The sequence below is a fragment of the Plecotus auritus genome (genome assembly GCF_963455305.1).
Source record: "Plecotus auritus genome assembly, chromosome: 9".
Lineage (NCBI taxonomy): Eukaryota > Metazoa > Chordata > Mammalia > Chiroptera > Vespertilionidae > Plecotus > Plecotus auritus.
Genome location: NC_137783.1, coordinates 121542575 through 121565643, shown reverse-complemented (window position 1 = coordinate 121565643; position 23069 = coordinate 121542575). Strand labels below are relative to the sequence as shown.

The 23069-nt window shown below is 42.4% G+C and overlaps 1 long non-coding RNA gene and 1 pseudogene across 2 annotated transcripts in view; one reads left to right on the top strand and one right to left on the bottom strand.

Moving 5' to 3' along the window:
* Positions 1-23069, top strand: part of LOC308257607 — a 266935-nt gene that overhangs the window by 203594 nt on the left and 40272 nt on the right. The gene's annotated exons all lie outside the window — the stretch shown is intronic.
* Positions 13833-23069, bottom strand: part of LOC308257758 (DNA-directed RNA polymerase II subunit RPB3-like) — a 45172-nt pseudogene continuing 35935 nt past the window's right edge. The window contains exon 2 of the transcript in view: positions 13833-14635. The product of the transcript in view is annotated as a DNA-directed RNA polymerase II subunit RPB3-like (transcript). The remainder of the gene's footprint in view (positions 14636-23069) is intronic.

The window sequence follows — 23069 nt, the reverse complement described above, 5'->3', positions numbered from 1 at the left end:
TCTCATGTGACCTCTAGCACATGACAGAGTGGATCAAAACTGTGTTTGCCCCAAATATTTTCATCTGTGTGTTGGGGACCTGAAAGGCTTGAATCTAGATATTTCAGATAGTTTGAACATAATAGAAGTAGAATTAAAATGAGAAAGCACTCATCTTAAACATCAAGTTGAATAAATCAAACTTACAAATCTACTCCACACACACACAAAAAAATCTACTCCACACTTTCCAGGAAGTCATTGTCAATCATTGTTTCTGTTGTGTCTGGATTGTCTTATTATCTGAAAAAACAAAAACAAAACTGATGGTTTATGGAATGATGTGAATATTTTGTTTGAGCCTACTTTATAAAAATGAGTGGAAAGCAGAAAAAGAAAATGCTAATACTTATGATTATTCAAGTGAGACAAAGATGGAAATTATTAGCTATGCTAAAAGCAGCAAATATTTGGCCTCAATTAAATTCTCATTGGACTTAAGCTAGTCAACTGTTTAATTATAAATGCAAAAAACAAATTTTAAGTTTTGTTCAAAATGCAGAGAAAATAGATGTATGAAATTATGAATTGGAAATTAGCATCAAGAAGTATCCCAGGAATCCAAATGCATAGGGAAGCATTAGTTCCATGGCTCAGTGAACAGGGATATAGCTTGTGGCTGGATTCCTCTGTAAGGAGAGGAAGAAGACTGATGTTTAACTTTTTCTTTAGAACATCAGCGTACAATCTCACGTGTGATTCCCTACAAAACCCCCTGACAAATTTCCCTTAGCAAGCCCCTCCCAACATTTAGATACATTTCTTCTATTTTTTAAAATAAAAGTTCTGTTTTTTTTTTCTTTTTACTTCAGAGAGGGAAAAGAAGAGAGAGGTAGAATCATCAATGATGAGAGAGAATCATTGATCGGCTGCCCCCTGCATGCCCCACACTGGGGATCAAGCCCACAACCCAGGCATGTGCCCTTGACCAGAATCGAACACGGGACTCCTCAGTCCGCAGGCCAATGCTCTATCCACTAAGCCAACAAGCTAGGGCTCTTCTGACTATTAAACGTCCTTTCCAGTAAGCTGAGAGAGCTAGAATTTGAAGTAAGAATTCATTTTTTTGTATAAATTGTTGTTTAATCCATCCATGGAATATTTAAAGTGGTATTAGAACCCTTTCAGTTGCAAATAACAGAAAAGTACAATTCAAAACACTATGGCAGGCACTTTGAGTCAGTGAACTCACAGAGTGCATTCAAAAAACAATTTTTCCTTTCATCCTCCTTGCTCATACTGAGAAACTGGTCCTTCCCTCCGAGACACTCCTAGATAATAAAAGTCATCTGATGACATCTAGTTGCATGAATCAGCTTATTTCATTAATCAAAATGTCCAGTAATTTAAATGTAAAAGTCAAAATTCCAAATTTCATTTAAAGTTAAAGCTTCTCGCCCAGCCAGCATGGGTCAGTGGTTGAGCGTCAACCTATGAATCAGGAGGTCACGGTTCGATTCCAGGTCAGGGCACATGCCCGGGTTGCAAGCTTGATCTCAAGTGTGGGGCGTGCAGGAGGCAGCTGATCAATGATTCTCTCTCATCTTGATGTTTCTATCTCTCACTCCCTCTCCCTTCCTCTCTGAAAACAATAAAAATATATTTAATAAAACAAAGTTAAAGTTTCTCCCCTTGAAAAAGTGTATTGAGTGGGAGACTTAGTTAGCTTCATTTCTATTTTCCCACTTGGTATTTCTACTCCTCCTTTCCCAATCAATAAGAGGCTGCCTCTCGATCCTGCAGGCTTAAAACAGAGAGATGAATAAGAAGTCAGGGGCAGGAAATATCTTACCTGAATGGCATTGAGGTACCTTGCCGTGAGTCTCCATCTGTGGCAAATGTTTAAAGCTATCTCTTTCTGGCAGATGTTCAAAGCTGACTATTCTTCTCCTGGGTGGTTTCCTGGGTACTTTGGAGGTACCCTCATTGAACTGCCTGTCTTGTGGATAAAACATTTACCTCTAGCTTGTTGCTCATGTTTCCTCCCACAGCAGTGGGAATCAGATAAACCAACACTCTGTTAGGGTCACTTCACCTTAATGAACATGACTCTTGAGTGAAATTTGAAATGGCTCCAGGTTAACTCTCTTCTGTTGAGCCCACAAGTAATTGATGAGAAACGCTGACAATCTTTATCCCTGCTTTCAGTGAAAATGCAATTAGCACTCAATGCAGGCTGTGTTCTTTTGCTCTCCTTGCTTTAGACCAATAGCTACAGCTTCTTGTCTTGCCTCTCCAAATTTATTTATTTAAACTTCATCACCACCTCATCCGTTGCATCACCAACAGGCATTTTTAGAACCTGTCCAAATATGGCTACTCCAAGATTATCAGCATGGTTCCCCATTCCTCCCTGCAAAAAGGGTCATATTGCAAGCATTTTGTAGATTATAAATTTATAAGATAATAATAATTATATATAAAACAATAAACTATAAAATGGTTATGCTATATAAATATAATTATAGTTATAATGTATAAATCTATAATAATAAAAGCATAATATACTAACTAGACTGGACATCCTTCTGGATGACCTTCTGGATGAAGCCAGGGCTACAAGGGAAGTCCAGGTCCCAGGAGCCAGAGGGAAGCTGGTGCCGGCAGCCAGTGGAAGGAAGGCCTACTCTTGCATGAATTTCATGCATTGGGCCTCTAGTATAATTATAAAATATAAAATTATGATATAAAATGAACAATAATTTTACATATAACAAATATATATAAAATGTAAAATTATATATAATGTAATAAAATTTTAAATACATATAATATCATTGTGTATTTTATATATATAATATACAAACAAGTTTCTGTAACTATCATTTTTTCATGCCTTTGAAGGTACAAATGAATGTACCAAGTCAAGGAAGAGAATATGAAACAATTTCTACTCTCTTATCTCAAACAAATGCCTCAGTGATGATAAATTTCCCAGCCTGTTCATTGCCCAAGGCAGCTTTGCTCAAGTGTCCAGTTCTGGGAAACCATATCCATCATAGTAACTGAGATTACCTCTCTAGTCAAAGTTTAGGGGTTCATGGGTTCTCCATCCTACTGGGTCCTCTTCAGTAGGAGGGATATAAATGATAAATGTGCCCACAGTTTAGGGTGAAGATTAGTCTCACTACCTTTTCCTGACTTCACAAGATTTTCTCAAGCATAAAGTTACTTGGCACAAACTTTTTAAAAAATGTATTTTTATTGATTTCAGAGAGGAAGGGAGAGGGGGAGAGAGATGGAGACATCAATGATGAGAGAGAATCATTGACTGACTGCCTCCTGCACACCCTACACCAGGGATTGAGCCGTAACCCCGGCATGTGCCCTGACTGGGAATTGAACTGTGACCTCCTGGTTCATAGGACAACGCTCAATGGCTGAGCCACGCCAGCCTGGCACTTGGCACAAACTTTGACAGGTCTCACTTAGCATAATGATTATATGCAAAATTTTGGGAGTTAGACAACTTGGGTTTTAATTCTTATTCTTCCACTTACTAAATGTGTGGCCTTGGACAAGTTCATGGAGTGAAGAGTAGGAGTGCTCACGTCTGCCCTTTAAAGCATCTAAAAATCTGTTGAAATCAGACTCTGAAGCCAATGGCAGTCTGATTGCCATAATGGGAGCATGTAGACAGTATTATCTAACCAAGGAGAACCTCCTGTTCTATTTTTATTGAATCTCCATTCTGCCAGAGAAACCAACAATTCAAGCGGCGATTCTGACAGGGTCTGCCTCTTCTCTAGGACATATCTAAAGCTCTAAGGCAAGAATGTAGGCACCTAGCCTCATATGGAGAGATGGCAGACATGGCAGGTTTCAAGTGGGAATTTTACAAGATTCCCACTTGGATGTAGCTGGGCATCCAAGAAATAAGAACCTCATTTAGAAATGAGAAGAATCTTTAAAATCCTCAGCTGCAGTAGTTTGGGGATCTTTACTCGAGTATTACATCATTGATCTGACAGTTATGCCCCTCATGTCGTTTCCAGTACAAGCCCCACTTACGCCAATTGAGGCAGCACCCTTGTGCTGGCACTGATTCATCTCTTTTGCAACATTTTGTGCAAGCTACATGCGTAATGGAGACTCAGTCCTTCATTCCTGAAACAGTCAACTGACCGTCACCTGAGATAGGGACTCATAGCTGAAATTCTGAAACAGAATAATGCTATTTCCTGGAAATGAGTGACTTTTTTCCTTATCTAAAATTTAATCGCTTTAATATGCCTCCCAAGATATCTTATTTTTTAAGCACAAAAGAAAACTAAAGAGAGAATATTCAGTTTTTTGGCTCCACCATTCTCATTATTAATGTTAGCTTTGTCCAGTCCCTGACATCACATATAGACAACAACACCTCTTCTCATGTGTCTCTTTATCATGAAGAGGCAAACCTTTTCCAGAAGTCCCCAAGCAGACTTGACTTTATGTCTCACTAACCAGAATTGCATAAGGTGACCTATTCATTTCTACAACATTCACTGGCAAGGACAGTGACTGGCTTAAGGAAGCACAGGACTGAGTGAAAGAGGTAAATTACAAGGGAAAATGTGGGATTCTGTTTGAAAGAGGAAGAAAGAGAACAGATGTTGAGTAAACAATACCAATGTCTACTCATCCATTGAGGTTCTGTGTGCTCCTCTGTGTCACAGACCAAACTTAATTTTCTGATCCTTTACTTACTCAGGCCCACATCCTGAGCAGTCGCAGATTTTGATCTTTGCACCTTCCCCTTCCTATGACTACCTTTTTTTTCTTTGTCTCTCACTTAGATACTTTTCCTCCTCTACTGCTTTTGCTGCATTTGCTTTCCCATTGAGACAACATCTACTCCTTCATCCCACCATGTCTCTTAAGTATATTATACCACATGGGATTACAATGAAATTATGTTATTGACTTGTTAATGAAGCTCTACCAACTTCCCAGTCAAATGAACTAGGAAGTATATGGCAGATGTCCAAAATTTTTCTAAACAACTCTAGGAATATTACACACACACCACGAAGAGAATTCTGTGGTCAAGTAAGTTTGGGTAATGTTTTAATTTTTATTATTTTTAATATATTTTTATTGATTTCAGTTAGGAAGGAAGAGGGAAGAGAGATAGAAACATCAATGATGACAGAGAATCATTGATTGGCTGCCTCCTGCATGCCCCACACTGGGGATTGAGCCCACAACCTGGGCATATGCCCTGACTGGGAGTCAAACCATGGCAACCTGGTTCTTAGGTCGACGCTCAACCACTAAGCCACACTGGCCAGGCAAATTTAGGTAATGTTGTAAATGCTTTCCTACTCTTACAGGAAATGTTGTATATGCAGATTCTGAGGCTCTGAGAAGTCCTACAGTTGCATAAACTAACTCAAAATGAGTTCTGGAATCAAACTGCTTGTGTTCAAATCTGGTTCTGCCTCTATCTAGCTGTGTAAGCTCTTTAAACCTTTGTTTTGTCACTTGAGAAAAGAAGAGTCTGATAATGCTATTTAATGGGGGTTGCTGTGAATAGTAGGTGAATCAATCCATGTGAAGCCTTTAGCACAGCTTTTACATTCATTTGACAAATATTTATTGAATGCCTACTATGTGTCAAGATCTCAGGTCTTAATGAAGCCTACATTCTAATGGAGAAGGGAGGGGACAAACAATAAACAAGTAAATAACTAGAATAACTTTAGATAATAATGAGTAGTATGAATAAAATAAAACACGATGATATTATAAGGCATAACTAGGATCAGAATAGCTGTTTTAGGTTGGGAGGGTGAGATAAGGCATTTCTGAAAAAGGCATTTTATTTGATACCTGAGATATGAGGAGATGTTCCAATGTTTTAATGTTTCAACAGGGTTTCAGGGATCCCTCACTGAAAAGGTGACACATAAACAAAGAAATATTTGAAAGAGATGATAAAGTGAGCCATACAAAAATCTGGGTGAAGGTAATTCTAGGCAGAATGAAATAGAAAGTGCAAAGAGCATGCCATTCCTCTGGCTGAACTCTCCTTCCCTGTATCCTTTGCTTGTGGGAAGTCTTCTCTTCCATCAGAGCCAGCAGAGTTCCCACTCCTCAGAAGCTGTGCCTGCTGTTCCTAGACAGCTAGTCCCTCATTCCTTCAGCCATGTACCCATCAGTGTCACTTGTGTATGTTTGGTGTGTTTGTCAGAATGCCTTTCTGCAGACTTGTGTCACGTCTCTCACTCCTGTTAAACTCTAAGTACATTGAAAGCAAGGGCTTTACTTATGTTGTGTTTTCTAGAATTAGTGCCCAGCACAATAGCAAGTACATAGCAGGTGCTCAATAAGTTGCTGATGAAGTGAATCTTAAGAGGCAGGAATATGACCTGTATAAAAAGCACTAGGACTGTGTGCTAAATGGTTAGAGCATCACCCCGAGCAGCGAAGTGTTGCGGGTTCAATTCCTGGTCAAGGGCACTTACCTGGGTCAAAGGTTCGATCCCTGCCCCAGTGGGGGCCCATGCAGAAGTGAACCAATTGATGGATCTCTCTCACATCAATGTTTCTCCCCCCCCCTCTCCCACCATCCACTCTAAAAATCAACCAGGGAAAAAAATATCTGGTGAGTATTAACAAAACAAACAAAGCACTAGGACACAAAGAGAATAATAATATGGCCATGCTGTCAAGGGGTTTATAAATAAACAATAGTAGCTACCACTGATTGAGTCCTACTTATGGTATAGGAGCTATCCATAGAGTTTGCCGTTTAACATTCATAGTAATCCAATGATGTAGGTGGTGTAGCCCTCAGTTTATAGAATGGGGTTTAGTCGCTTGTCCAAATTCATAGAGTAAGTAACAGGACTCAAACTTAGCATGGTTAAGCTTCCAGGCTTGTGCTCTTTCCACTATACATTGTATCAGTTGGGATGTAGCCAGGAAAATAAATGGGTCTTTCAGAGAGCAGGGCATTTTATTTTTACAGAGGATTAGTCACATAGATGAATGGAAGAGTGAAGAAGCCAAATAAAGAATGATGAAGCAACTCATAGATTTAGCAAAATGAGGAGGTCAGTCCCCTTGTTCCATGGTGACACTGGAAGAAGATAGTGCTACCAGAGCCCAGAAGCCTGAATTGACAGGCAGAGGAAGCTAGAACCACGAGGGGAACTGCCCAAGGGAGACCTGGGGCCAGGAAGGGAGAGGCTGTCCAGTGGGCCCCGGCCAGATTCCACAGGAAGCAGGGAAAGAAAGAGTGAGAAATACCCTGGCTTCTCCCTTCCTCTGCTTTCAGTCTTTGATGGTGCTTCCCATTGCTTTAATGTACCAAGAGCCAAAGAACAAGAGAGCTTGTGAGAGCTGAGCCTGGGAAGGGTGAGGATGGGTCTGAGAGAGTGCAAGCAGGCTATCTCTCTATATGAAATGAAAAGGGCTTTGAAATAAGACAGTCTTTAATTTGGTCTAGAAAGAATGGCAAAGATATTAAGCAAATTCAAAAGAAGAGGAGGTTAATGGTGGCTGCAGTAGCCAGACAGAGACTCCTTAGAAGTGGGGAAGTTATGTTGACTCCTTAAGAAAGGTAAAATTTCTGTAGGTGAAGGAGGAAGAATAGGTGGTCCTGATAGAACTGGAATAAAATTTTCCTGCAAGTAAAAAAATACTACTCTTTCTTTTAATCCTCTAGCCAGTTTTGCTCAGTAGATAGAGCATTGGCCTGCAGACGGAAGGGTCCCAGGTTCGATTCTGGTCAAGGGCACGTACCTTGGTTGTAGGCTCAATCCCCAGTAGGGGCCATGGGCCGTGGAGGAGGCAGCTGATCAATGATGTTCTCTCTCATCGATGTTTCTATCTATCCCTCTCCCTTCCTCTTTCTTTAAAAATCAATAAAAGCATATTTAAAAAGTCTTTCTATTCAGCAATATCTATAATATATGTGTACAGTATAAAGAATAACGAGCCCGGCTGGTATGGTTGAGGTCACCGGTTCCATTCTTGGTCAGAGCACATGCTCAGTTTGCGGCTCCATCCCCAATAGGGGGCTCATCGATGTTTCTATCTCTCTATCCTTCTCCCATCCTCTATCTCTAAAAAAATCAATAAAAGCATATCTTTAAAAAGAAATAATAATGAAATACATACCACTAAGTTCAGGAAATAATATATCATTATTTGCAATTTACTGTTTTAAGAAATTATGATTAAAAAATACACATATATACTATTTGCATATATAATGTCTGTATGATAAAATTTACCTTTATAATCATTTTAAGTGTACAAGTTAGTGGCATTAATTGCATTCACAATACTGTGCAACCATCACCACTATCTATTTCTGAACCCTTTTCATCACCCCAAACAGAAACTGTGGCCATTCAGCACTAATTCTCCATTCTCCCCTCTCTATAAGCCCTAATAATTAATTTACTTTAAAATGTATAAAAAATGGAATGGATTAATGGATGTTTAGAGGAATGTTAATAAAATGCTAGAAGATGGATAGACATGTAGAATAAAATGCTAAAAGGATGATCTAGGTGATGGAAATATGTGTATTGCAAATTGCACGTTTGCAGTTTTTCTCGATAAAATGTTAAGGGGAAATTTCATGCTTGGGCCCCCACCCATAATTCTCATTTAATTGGTTGTATTGGGCCTGGACATCAGAATTTTTAAACTGCTCTCTGGATGGTTCTGACATGGGGCCAGGTTTGAGGATCACTGCATTCAAGTGTGCATGGGGTTGCAAAGCAAGGGGGAGCAGAATTGGGCAGGAGGGGTGGGAAGAGAGGAGGAAGCTTCTGCGTGCATATTGAAGGTGGGCCTCCGGGCTGGGCTCCCCTGGGCTTTGTGGCTAGACAGGCAGATGGACCAGCTCCATGTGAAGCAGGCAAGAAGCAGCTTCTCAGAGGGTTGTTGAGAGCATGGTATTGGTCAGGATTCTCTGAAGTTCTTAAAGTGGAACCGAGATGTTTGTACATTAAATTTTGCATGCTTTGTCTTTTGCAATGTTTCCTATAGCTTACCCAAGAGGATCCATTCCTTCAGAATATTTTTAGCATGTCAGCTGCCTTTAACCCTTACAAAGGGTAAGATCCATTTCCACGTATATATACATACATTTTTATGTTTTACTAACGCATCTTTATGTCTTTTTTATGGAGATGAAGAGCTGTGTCTGTAGAAGCAGAAAGAGGATGTTACTAGTATAAGCTAGGTGGGCTTGTACTCATGAGCCAGCAGAGAGAGAAAAAGAGGAAGCTGGGCCTGGGAAATACAGGGACCAGCAATTGAACCTAGCTGTCAGGTTTGGAAATGTAACCATTCCAACAAAGCATCTATAACCCAATTAACCATGGTAACTGACACTCCCCAGAGAGCTGATATCTGAACTGCCCAATTACAATGTGCCCCCTGCCGCAGTATGAATATCTGCTGTAACCCTTCTTCCACACCCAGATATTTTGTCTTACTCTAAGGGCTATGGTGGTGTGTAAGGTTGTTTGTCCCTGAAGTAAATGATCTCAGGCCATTTAACCATGTGAAAGGCAACAGGAACACTAGCATCTGATCCCTTGTCATGGGACCCTAGCCTGGCTCAGTACAAGTGCCAGCTGGAGGCAGAACAGGGCCCAAGGGCAAAGGCAGAATGGCATATGAGGAAGAGGACCAAAGGTCAGTTACAGAGCAGCTGGATCACAGGTGAGATCTAAGGGGGGAAACTGCTGGACTAAAAGCAGGAAGCAAACAGAAGTTCAAGAGCCAGAGGAATGCAAGAATACATCAGGAAGGGAGATGTAAGACAGGAAGAGAATCAGAGTTTAGGCTATGAATGAAGCTCATTCTTGTGGGGAGCTTGCCCTGTGGTGCTTGAGTGAGCAGGAAGGAGCTAGGAAGTGCAGAGTGGGACAAACTTAAAAAAAAAATCCCCAAACTATGTTATCACACAGAATGAACTATTCATTCTGATGACTCCTTGCCATCCAGAAGAGGTTAAATGTGGTATCTTTCATAAAGTAAGGGAAGTGTGTTAAACATTTCAGAAAAGTCTGTGAATAATATGTTTAAACAGAAAAAAAAGGTCCTTTAATCCTTGAAAGAATAATCTGCCAGGAAAATTCACATATGTGTAATCCCACATTGCCTCCATAAATCTGGGTAGCTGTGGCAATGGTTCAGGGAAGTGGAGGCAAACCGTTTAATTTTAGATGTCTCCATTTCTCCTAGCTAGAGTGATAGCTGTTTTCCTTCCTCCCTCATTTTGGAGTTGTAAGGTATATTAACATTCATAGAGACACTGGGACACTGTCATTGGCCCTGCTGGGTACTATCACTGAGGGATAGGAGAGAGGAGGGGCTGGGGTTAGGAGGACAGAGCTCTGAGCCTTATGGAGTAGGAAAGCAGTGCCCCAAAGGAAAGTAGCTGCTGTTTCCAGAAGTAGCAGTGTGGGAAAGAACACTTGTCAGATATCCACCACAATCTTTCAAGTTCACACAGGTAATGAGTGACATAGCAGGCACCTGAACCCAAGTTTGTATATCTCAAAATGTTTTGTTTCTCCTACTGATATGTCTCCTTTGCTGGGGGAAGCATTTACAATTGCTGCCAAACTCCTGGTGTTCCACTGTGTCTGCCCTCTCTCCTACCCTCCTTTTACCCTCAGCCCGGAGTCCGCTTGGATGGAAATGCAGCATATAATGGGCTCAGAGTTAATCATCTGCAGGTTTCCCCTGATAAGTCACAGTATGTTTGCTGCGCTGCTTCCAAGAGTCAACAGCAGCTATGGGGATGTGCTGAGAGTGGCCTATGGCATTCAGAGTGCTGGCCCAGATGGGAGGCAGTGTGCTGGTGAGCCTATCTGAACACCACCATCTGGAATGCCTCTGTTGCCCTGAAGGCACTTGTCTGCGTCTCCAATGGACACAGCTCAAATGCCAAAAACCGAGCCAAGTTCACTGGATGTACAAATGGCCTGACGTCAGTGGAATTTGCTCATAATTTAGGCCTCATGTGTGATGTACTGTCTGAACTGAAAGATCTGTCAAAACAATCAGGGGGGAAGAGGAAAGGGAAGAAGGAAAAGTGGAGGAAGAGAAGGAGAAAGAAGAGAAGTAAAGGGTGGAAGAAAAAGTAGACAAGAAGAAGAAGGAAGAAATTAGGATATGACCAGGAGCTGAGGCAGAACAGGTTCAGCTTTTGACTCCTCAGGCCAACGGTCCCTGTAAATTTGTTGAAAGCATCAGTGCCAAATAAAACATGGCCTTTTAAAGCACTGAATTACGTGAGTGCAGAGCTGTTAAAATCAGTGTAGCAAAAATCCAGCTGGGTTTGGCCAGTGCCACAAAGTACAAAATGATGATCAGTTGTTCTGCCAAGACTCAAGGTTCCCCAGACGTGGTGGCCTGAGCAGAGTTATTTGGATATATGTCCAGATCACCATTCTTTAAAACAAAACAAACAAAAAAAATTGCTACTAAGAAATAGACATCTGTTGTTTTTGTTTGCCCTATGTCCAGAGGTGAATTTATTGTGAAGCTAACGAAGTTTTAAGTTTCAGAGCCCTTCACTTGCATGGGTCCCTGTAAATTCTGGGAGGGTCTAGAAATTATGGAACTTTCTAGATGGGGAGAGGAAGCCACATTACAATCAAGAAGTGATTTATTTATTTATTTATCCTCCCCCAAGGATATTTTTCCATTGATTTTTTTAGGGAGAGTGGAAAAGAGAGGGAAAGACAGAGAGAAACATTGATTTGGGAGAAACACATCTTTTGGTTGCCTCCTTTCACGAGCCCTAACCAGGGCCTGGGTTGGGGAGGAGCCTGCATCCAAGATACCTGCCCTTGACCAGATTTGAATTTGGGACCCTTTGGTCTGCAGGCCAACGCTCTATCCACTGAACCAAACCAGCTAGGGCATCAATCAAGAAGCATTTAAATATAAGCATTTCTAGTAAATTGCCTAAACAGACTTAAAGAAAAGAACCAAATCACCAACATTCCAATAATTTGATGTGATTTATTTTTTCATTCTTGGTAATATTCAGTTTAATCCTTATTTTTAAATTGGTAATTTTGTATTATTTTTATTAAGCAAAGGCCCCAAATGATAAAGTTTTAGTCTCCCCCAAACCTGAATCTGTCCCTCTCTGCCTCTGGTTGCTTATCTGTTGGACACCACACCTTAATTTGTCTTTGTGGAAAGGCCCTACTACTCACTCAGTGGTAGGCACACAATCCAGGCCTATCCAAACAGAACGACAGTGGTTGGGTTAGGAATAAGCATTTGATTTACTTTGGACCAATGAAAATCAGTGTTGAAATTTTTGCTAGATCTCTCTACCATGATTAACTTGTGGGAATGCAAGTCTGAAATTGTCAATAGCAATATCATTTCTACAAGAGGAGCCTGTGTGAGAATAAAATTAACATAGAAGAAAGCAGAACTGAGAGATTAAATAAAAAGCCAAGTCCTCCTTTTGGCTTAAGCTCATTTGAACTGGGTTTCTGTCATTTGCATCTTTAAGAGTCTTGACGAATACAGATCCCATCGTGCTAGAAAAATATAACTATTATTTTTTCAGTTCAGAAGGTGGTACTTTAGAGTATTTGCCTCCCTCCACCCCAGCTTTCTTGAGAATTGACATATTGTGTAAAATTAAGATGTATAACTTGGTGATTTGATACACATACATATTGTAAAATGGTTCCTTCAATAAGGTTATTTAACATATCCACCATCTCACATAATTACAATTATTTTGTAATTGCCTCTTAATAGTTATAATAATAGACAATGCTTATTGATCACTCTTATTAATGGTTAAGTAATCCATTATATTTTATTACTATCTTATGAGGTATATACTATTAGTATCATACCCATTTTACTAAAGAGGAAATTGAGGCACATAGAAGTTAAATAACTTATCCAATTGGTATGCACTCTGGTTTTAGACCTTGCATTATACTGTTGATGCTTGAGCCAACTGATTCAGATGTTACTAACATTATTTTAAGAAGAGCTCTAATACCAAGACTCATAACTGTTCCCAGCCTATGGATCAGATGTCTTAAACAAATGCCAGAGGTGGACAATATGATCCACTTTTTTCAGAATTAGGTAAGAGTGGCAGGTACTAAGAATATAATAGACTCTCAAACAATATATGTATACCAGCCAATGGGGCCCAACATCAAATCCCTCTTATCTCTTTTTTTCTTTTTTAGAGAGATAATGAAATATAGGGTTTATTTGGGGGTGGGGTGGGGGAGGGACAGCCAAGGTCTAAAGACACTTGGGAATTTGAGCCAAGCTTAGGCTGACCGTGGGCAGGGGCTGGGTTTGTGGGCGACCTGAATGAGACTTCAAACACTCAATCCTAACAGCAGAAACCTAAGGTACAACTGTGAAAATGCTAACTTTCACACAGAAAGTACGTCAAGAGCTGAAATGACCAAAAAAGAAGGGTCTAGCCCAGTGGTTTTCAACAGGGAAGCAGTATGACCTCTACAAGCAGACCAGGGGGGAAGGGAGGTCTGAATTCTAGGGACACATGGCCATTAGCAGGCAGGGCCAGGGATGCTGTATGCACAGTGAAGGACTGTCCTGCCTCAAATACCAGGGGCACCCCTCGTAATCTACCTGGGACCAAGCAAGACTGGGAGGGGCACCCTTCCCCTCTGCTACCTCTCTAGTTGGTGCTGATGGCTTGCCAAGAAGTTTAATTACAGCTGTCAGAACTTCAGGAACTAGGAGGGTCTCAGGAGACCTGCACACAGCTGCTGCTCGGATCCTTTTCCGCTTGGGCGGATGAGCTTCAGTTAATTTACGGTGAGGACATCACTCAGGATCTCATGGCTCAACTGGGTCTGTAAATCACTCAGCTGCTTCTTCAGCCCAGAGAGGGCTGAGAGGACGATGGTTTCAGGGCGCAGAGAGCCACAGGACTCCACGTTGTAGTAAAACCTCTCCGGTTTGCCATTGGGGTCGTACGGAGCCTGGGACTCATCTTCATCCAGCTCTGAGTACTTGCTCTTTGGCCACTCCTCTGGCTTGGAGTACACTGTGTACCTCAGGGCATTGTCGGGATCATATTCAAAAGCCACCCCTGCAGGCGGGTTCCACTTAGCGTGTTCCTTGCCAAAGCCCTTCTTGGCATAGGCGTGGAGTCTCAGTTCCTGGCCCTTTCGCAACTTGACGATAAGGATGTCGTCCTGGTCCACGTAGTCATAAGGGTCGTTATCTCGATTCCGGGATTTCACTGGAATGACCCCGGGGCTGCTGGAGATGAGGTCTCGGGAGGTGATGCGCGGAGTCTAATCTTCGTTGCACCGCACGTCAGAGTGAACTCCAAGGAGCTCTCGGGGCAGAACTCACACGTGCAGTCCCAGGAGTACTGCATCTTGTCCACAATGTCATCACTAGTGAGGGGGAAGCCTGTGAGTGATGACCTGGTCGTGAAGGACTGAGGAATTGGCGTCAATCTGAACCCAGTCAATGGCTATTATGGGCACCTCAGGGATGAAGACCCTCCGAATAGAATTGGCCACCGTTAGGTCCGTATTCTCAATGAACTTGACATTCTCCTTGGTGAGCTCCGTGATCCACACGGTGAGCTGGTTGGCTTAGGGCAGTGGTCGGCAAACTCATTAGTCAACAGAGCCAAATATCAACAGTACAAGGATTGAAATTTCTTTTGAGAGCCGAAAACCGACTTCTGCGCATGGGCCACGAAGTTTCAATCGCACTGTACATGCCCACCCGCACGTGGTATTTTGTGGGAGAGCCACACTCAAGGGGCCAAAGAGCCGCATGTGGCTCGCGGGCCGCAGTTTGCCGATCCCTGTGGCTCGCGAGCCGCAGTTTGCCGATGCGTTAGGGCATCGCGCTCCGCCTCCAGGTGGGCCGCTGGCCTCAAACCTGCAACGCGCCCCCACACCCAAATCCCTCTTATCTTGTTCAGTAGGCTCCTAATGGGTCTCACAAATGTTTTCTTTAATCTTCTGTTCCCCAGTTCATCCCACAACTATATAGCTCCCTGCTATCAGAATTGACACTTCTTAGTTGTAGAAGTGTCATCCGTACCCCTTCTGATGTGTTATCACTGGTATTGATGGGAAACCACAACATAGTTCCACTTCAGTAGTAGTCTTCATACTGAAGGTAGGGAAATGGACTGAGGGCTCCCAATCTGTCTTAAACCCCATTATGTTCCCAAACTGAATAAGTCAGTTTCCTACAACTCCTTCTTCTTGTGTCTCTTCTAGACTTACAGCTAGGACTGCCTCTATGTTCTTCTCTGCCTGTGGCTCTAGCCTGACAAGTTTATAAAGATTGAAAACCTGGGTGGATCCCACTGTCAACAAACCAAGTATTTCAAACTTGAAGTCATGATGACTCAGTCCCTTCATTTTTCAGCAAACGTTTATTGAGCACCTGCTATACTGGGGACTCAGGGATGAATATGGCAGTTCTTTCTAAAAGCTCTCAAAGTATTGGAGAAAGATTAGGTATAACAAAGGTCAACAATACCCATGAACAAAGTGACTTGAAATCACAGCAGAGGAAGGTGCCAATTAATGGAAAGGAGTAGGGAGGCTTCTTAAAGAAAAATTGCAGATGAAACAGCAGGGAAACTGCTCTTGAAGTGCCAGTAGGAATTACCAGGCAGAGAAGAGAGAAGAGCATTCCAAGCAGATGTAACAGAATGTTCAAGGCTAGAAAAGCAATAAAGCACATGACTTGTTTGGGAAATAGCAAGAATTTTGGTGTGGCAGGAGGAGACAGTCTTTGAGAGAGAGTGGTGAAAGATGAGTCTAACAAGTAGTAGAGGCCAGTTTATAGAGTCCTTATGTGCTGTGATAAGGAATCTGAAATTCATTTAATATTCATTGAAAGCCAATGAAGATCTTAAGCAGAGAGTGACATGACTACATTTGTATTTCAGACATGTCACATGGACAACAGTGTCTCTCCTGTGTAGTAATCATGCCCTTCCTTCCAACCCTGGCCTTTGGATTTTGAGGTTCTTTAGGTTGATTCAACTTTGAACCTCCATGATTACTACTGTTGTTAGGTTTTTCTCTTTCTTTTTTCAACATACAATCAACGTACCCTGAGGCTCTCCCTTACCCATCAGCCTGTGTTATACCATTCCCTCAGAGAAGTAATTCTCAACTATGGGTGGTCATGTGCTTTGTGAGAAGGGTATATCATCTTCACTTACTATGCATTATCAAAATACACTTTGTGATACACTTTCCTTGCCCTGAAATTCTGATAGACCTAAGGTTTGGGGGGGATGGGTAGGAGTAATTGGGGAGAGCAGCATTTTGGAAAAGTTTATTCTTTTAAAGAATGAAGATCTGGCCATGGGAACATTAACCAAGATAATATTCCTCTCACCCTGACCAGTGTTGCTAAGTGGTTACAGCATCGGCCAAGGGGTCTCAGGTTGGATTCCTGGTCAAGGACACTTATTTGGGTTGCAGGTTCAATCCCTGGCCCTGGTCAGGGCATGTACGGGAGGCAACCAATCAATGTGTCTCTTCCACAGATGTTTTTCTCTCTCTCTCTTCCCCTCCATACCTCCCTTACATTCTCTCTCTAAAAAGCAACGGAAAAAATATCCTCAGGTAAGGATTATAAAAAAGAAAAAGAAAAAGATATTGTCCCTTTCAAACATGTGGTTATTAAAATACTAAAAAATCTGCATTTATATTTTAATGATGATATCCCCTGGTGTTGGTTGAATGGTGGCTCCCAAAAAGATATGTCCATGTCCTCATACCTTGCCTCTATGAATGTTAACTTATTTGCAAAAAGGGGGTCTTTGAAGCTGTAATTAAGTTAAAGATCTTGAGATGAGATCATCTTGGATTATCCTGGTGGGCTGTAAATCCAATGATGAGTGTCCTTATAAAAGGCAGAAGGGAAGATAGGAACAAAGAAGAAAGACCATGTGAAGACAGAGGAGGAAAATGGAGTCATGCAGCCACAAGGCAAAGAATGTCTGGAATGACCAGAAACTAAGAGGAGGCAAGGAAGTATTCTCCCTTAGAAGGAGTGTGCCCTGCCAACACCTTGGATTTCAGACTTCTGGCCTCCAGAATGATGACAAAATGGATTTGCTATTTTACGCCAGCAGGTTTGTGGTAATTTGTTATGGTACCCTTAGAAAACACATACACCCCCTTTCTAATAGGTTATGCTTAACCGTCACTTTTACAGAGAGGAGACAGTTTTCAAAAGTGCTGTATACTGGTATAATGTAAATGAATTTGGGCAAGGTAACAATCTCTTTGAGCTAGTTTTCTTACCTAAAAACATGGAAATAGTAAACCCATTCTCACAAAATGTTTAGACTATTAAATGAGATAAAGTAAAACCACCCTAAGCAGACAACTGACAAAAAAAGGCAGGTGCTCGAAGATTTATCCATGTAAGAACAGGACCCAGCACATACCACATAGAGAAACCCTGATGAAAGAAGGCCTCCCGAGAGAGCAGGGATGGTTAACATGCAAAGTCTGGGCCTGTATCAGAATCTCTTTTGCATGTCACCGTTTACGCGGATCTGGCGTCAGCTCTTGTTCTCACCAACTAACCACTGCCCTCTCCCCCAACCTTCTCAACTTCCTGTTTACGTAGATTGCTGCTTCCTGGCCAAGGGAACTGAAAGGTTTCAGCCAGACTGCTTTTCCCTTGGACCTATGCCAAGATTACCTTCTTTGCTCTCCTTCTCTCTTCTTGTTTTAGAAGCTTCAGATTAATGAGGAGCAAACTGCTGCCCTGTGCAATCCCAGTAAGCAGTTGGTCCTTGTCCTGGCTATTAGATCAAATCAGATGGACACGAGAAAAAAACACATCAAGTTTTATGAAGGCATTAAGAAATCTGTCTGACCCTGCTTGCTGCAGCCCCTCCAAGCTATTGAGACTGATGCCTTTTTTTTTTTCCATTCAATTGTGCTGGTCATGATGCCTCCACTCTCAGGCCAAGCGCTGACCTGTTCCTATGAAGTGGGCCTAACCAAGGCTGGCAGGACAACAGTAGATTGAACTCAACCAGAATGCCAAGTTGGGAGGTTGTTGAAATGATCTAATTCGTGGTTCTCAATATCCGGCCAATGTCCAAAACATCTGAGAAGCTCTTTCAAAATAAACAAATAAGCAAACATTTGGAACTAGAGAATAGGCATGGGTAGTTTGAGAAAAAAAATCCCCAGATGGTAATGATTTTCCCCACAACTCCAGGTTTATCATCCTTAGCACAGTAGATAAGAATGTGAACTCTGGGGCCTGACTGAATTCAAATTCTGACTCAATCATCTATGAGCTGTGGGACACTCACTTATTACTTAAGCCTCGATTTCTCGTCTGTAGAACAGTGAGAATGCTACTGACCTTTGTCATTAAACTATTGTGAGGAATAAATAACTTAACATGTGAAAAACATTTAGGCCATATATGTATTTTATTATTATCATTACTTTATTGTTGCTTTTATTGACCGGCTGAAGGACAAGGAAGTTGGTCAGAGGAGGAGATGGCTAAATTAGTGATATGAAGACAATGCAGGTAGAGGAGATGGCAGAGTTCGTGGTAAAGCAGTGGAAGTGGGTAGCGGAGACTGAATGGAAGAAAGACCAACACTGGAAGGAGAAATCTGTAGTAGTATTGAATGAAGCATATGCTCTCTGGGACTAGTATGCCTGAGTTTAGATCCTGCCTTCACTACTTAATGGTGACAACACCATGAGCAGATTACTTAACTGTTTGCTCATCCGTAAAATGGAGATGATAATAACAGTGACCTATTTTACAGAGCTGTCATGAAATCAAATGAGTTAATACATAACATGCTGATTTCTTGGATTAATGATTGGCATATAGCAAGTGTTAGCTCTTATTTTTATTGGAGATGAGAAAGTCAAGGAACTGAGGGACCAGTTGTTAGCAGGACACTGACATTATCCAAGATGACGTCAAAGTTTGAGATAAACAGAAGACTGTGAGCCAGGTGTAAAAGTCTCCAATGAATAAGATGATCAGGAGGTTAGAAGCAAAGCAGTAGGAAGGAGGAGAGAGATAGTAGCCAAATGACACCAGCCTCCAAGTGTTTGAGTCTTTCACAAAAGCATGACAGCAGTTACCAGAAGTAAAGAGGACCCTAACCCCGTATCTGGCCATTATCTGAGGAAATCAATTAAGGCCCAGAGGCAAAGGGAACCATCTGAAAAGGTGCTGAGCTGTTTGAGAGTTTTCTGTTTAGGGAGCGACAGTTTAGATGGCATGGGAGGAGTCTGGGAGGTTCAGGAAGGATAGAGATAAGGCTACATTAGCTAAGCATCACAATAAGTGCTGTGGAGAATAAATAAATAGTCTAGCCCAGTGCTATCCACTAGAACTTCAGGCAGTGATGGAAATGTTCCATGTCGGCACTGTCCAATATGGTGGGCACGAGCCACATGTGGTCCATGAGCCCCTGAAACGAGGTCAGTGCCATCAGTGCTCCTAAATAATCACTGAGGAATTTTGTCACTATGCAGAACCCCCGGCCCACCTTCGTTTACTGAATTAGAATCTCTGCAGTTTGGTCCAGGACTGCCTTTCCAGAGATCCCACGGTAACAGATATATAGCCAGATTTAGGAATTGCTGTATGATGTAAGGAGGCTAAAGAAAGAGGGTATCCAGGTGGGTTAAATATGGGAAGGGCTATCATATAAGGTCTAATTTGGGAAGTTTAAACCTATCCTTTTATTCTGAGTGATATGCATAGCTTTTATTTTGATAATGGCTTGGTTGACATAAAAAAGTAAAACCAAAGGAATGTAACAGTAGAGAAAATTGTATTACGTTAAACATGAGTATTAGTGTTCCTAATAGGGGAGAATTAACTCCTTGAAAAGAAATATTTCAATAATTGCTAAAATCCAAAAATGTGAGTGGAAATCCTTTCTGCCTAAAAAGGAAGATGGATCTGAAGTGTAGCGGGCCCTCTGAGATGGAGAAAGTTAGGGTGGAGAAAGGAGAGGGGAGAGGAATTATGCAACATGCTAGTAGACTGAGCGCCATAGAGTGAAATAGCAACCCCTCCCCACAAAAGAAGTCTAATAAGGTCCACCAAATCACAAATACTTTTTGAGCCTCTTATTTAACTCCTCTGTTCCTGAATTTTCTCATGTGTAAACAAACGGTGGTGTTATTACCTACCACTTTGTAATGCCTAGAGATTTTTTTGGTGGGAATAACTTGTGAAAGAGCTGAGTTTTCCAGCTCTTGGGGAAACTTAGGTTGGTCAGAGGTAAATTAGAGCAGAAACCTCTGAAAATTCCCCAAAAGCCAGAGAAAGCTTTATGTTACCCTACACTGTGGAATCAGGTAGCTGAGGCAATCTCATCAAGCTCTCACTGGTAATGGTGACCTCAGCATCAATCTGTGTTACAGTAGGAAAGGAAACAAAACATAAAATGGCCTATAGATCCCATTACCAGAACTCCCTGACTCTTAGGCTGGCTGCATAGCTTCTGCTCACTCATGGGCCTCTCTGCTGATCTATCTGGTCTTTGGGGCTGGTCTGCCTGATGTCCTGTTCTCTCATCCCCAGAGTGGCCCGGTTAGCTCTGGCCTCAGCTCTTATCACTCCCCAAGGGGTGTCACAAGGAAATTCGAATATAATAAGTGCTCTACTAGTAGTCCTAGAGTCTAGGGGGTTAGGGAAGAGAAACATCAGTGTGGACCTGAGTGATTCAGTATCTGATATGCCAGGCAGGAGCGCAGGCAAAAGTGGGGCCCAGGAGGTAGGAACAGCTTTGGGAAGCAAGGGTTACAGAGTTCCCCAGAACAGTTGGGATATAACTGAGACAGGGGGAAAGAACAAATGTATTCCAGGAATACATGTCAGCAATTGAGCCTTAGAAGCCAAATCTGGTTTAACACCAAGGAATAAGGATGGTCAAAAATGAAAGAAGAATCGCAGTGTCAGAGCAGGTAGATGCAGGAACAGAGCAGAAGACAAGGTTAAGGCAGGATTTCTAGTTGCAGTGCTATGTCAGCTGGGGTTCCCTCTCTTCAATGGGAGGTAGAGGTTGAGTAAAATAATGTATGCTCTGCACATTGAAACATATCTTTTTTGAATGGTAAAATACACATAACATAAAATTTACTATTTTTAATTGCACAGTTCAGTGGCATTAAGTGCATTCACCCTGTAGTGCAACATCACCATTATCCAACTCTAGAACTTTTAAATCATACCATTAAGCAACTCCCTATTTCCCCCTCCCACCAGCCTCTGGTAACCACTGTTCTACTTTCTGTTTCTATGAATTTGACTATTCTAGGTCCCTGATATCAGTGGAATCATACCATATTAATCCTTTTATGTCTGGTTTAAGAATCGTACCTTTTTACTATCCCCTCAAGTTTCCTAAGGAATATGTTGTCAGATTTGCCTCACCTTGTGCCTCTACGAGGTCTTCAAATAAACCAGCCACCTTCCCTCTATCCACCACTGGTTCTGATTCTCCCCTTGATGGAGATGTGCACTTTCTCCCATTCCATTATTTCTGCAGCTGCTGCCAATTTGCCTCCTTTGTTCCACAACCTTGATCACTACTACCAATGTAGCTCTATTTAATCACACCACAGCCTTCTCTACCCCAATATGGAATGAAATTACCCTGCTATAGAGTGAAAGCTTTTTCAAAAGCCTTGGATAATCTGGCATCTAAACAGGTACATTTGGATTCAAACAGACGGCCATTATTTTAATTAATAGGGTTCAGCTGGATGCACTCTGTGACACTGCCTCCCTCAGCATCCCTCAGCCTCCCTCACCTATCTGATTTGTGCCCACAGTAAGGTGGATATGCCCTTCCACTGCCCACCACCACCCCAATTCTCAGCTCAAGATAGTTCTCTGCTTTTCCAGCCTCTGCCCTTCTCCTAGGATTAGAGCCTTCTTCATCATCCCCTTCAACGGTATCAACCATTTTTCTAGAGCCTCAATCATTAGTTCCCACGGTTCTTTTTACCATTTCTCCAAGTAGGTCTAAGACCTCTGGTGGCTGCTGTGACATCTCAGAACTCTCAAGGTCACCATGACTCTTGTGGCTCATGAATTTTATTTTTCAAAGAGATGATGGAGGGGCCAGTTGAAGACTACTTACATGACCAGACATTACCAGAGGGCATTGATGAAAGGCTCTTACCAGCCACAGAAGGTCAAAAACTACCACCTTCATGGTCTGGAAGCAAACACTTAGAAGGAAGAAAGCACATGGGATTTGGCAAAAATTAGGGTTTAGATCCTGACTCCTTCATCTACTAGATAGGTAACCTTGGCAAATTATTTACTCAGGCTATGCCACAGTTTTCTCATTTGCAAAACTGGAATAATATAGTAATACTAGAGGCCCGGTGCACGAAATTTGTGCACGGGGGGCAGGGGGGATGTCCCTCAGCCCAGCCTGCACACTCTCCAATCTGGGAACCCTCGAGGGATGTCTGACTGCCTGTCAGACAGTCGGACATGCCTCTCACAATCCAGGACTGCTGGCTCCCAACTGCTCGCCTGCCTGCCTTCCTGATTGCCCCTACCCGCTTCTGCCTGCCAGCCTGATCACCCCCTAACCACTCCCCTGCCAGCCTGTTTGCCCCTAACTGCCCTCCCCTGCAGGCCTGGTCACCCCTAACTGCCCTCCCCTGCAGGCTTGATCGCCCCCAACTACCCTCCCTTGCAGGCCTGGTCCCTCACAACTGCCCTCCCCTGCTGGCCTGATCACCCACAACTGCCCTCCCCTGCTGGCCTGATCGCCCACAACTGCCCTCCCTTGCAGGCCTGGTCCCTCCCAACTGCCCTCCCCTGCTGGCCATCTTGTGGTGGCCATCTTGTGTCCACATGGGGGCAGTCATCTTTGACCACATGGGGGCAACCATCTTGTGTGTTGGAGTGATGGTCAATATGCATATTACTCTTTTATTAGATAGGATAGAGGCCTAGTGCATGGGTGGGGGCCAGCTGGTTTGCCCTGAAGGGTGTCCCGGATCAGGGTG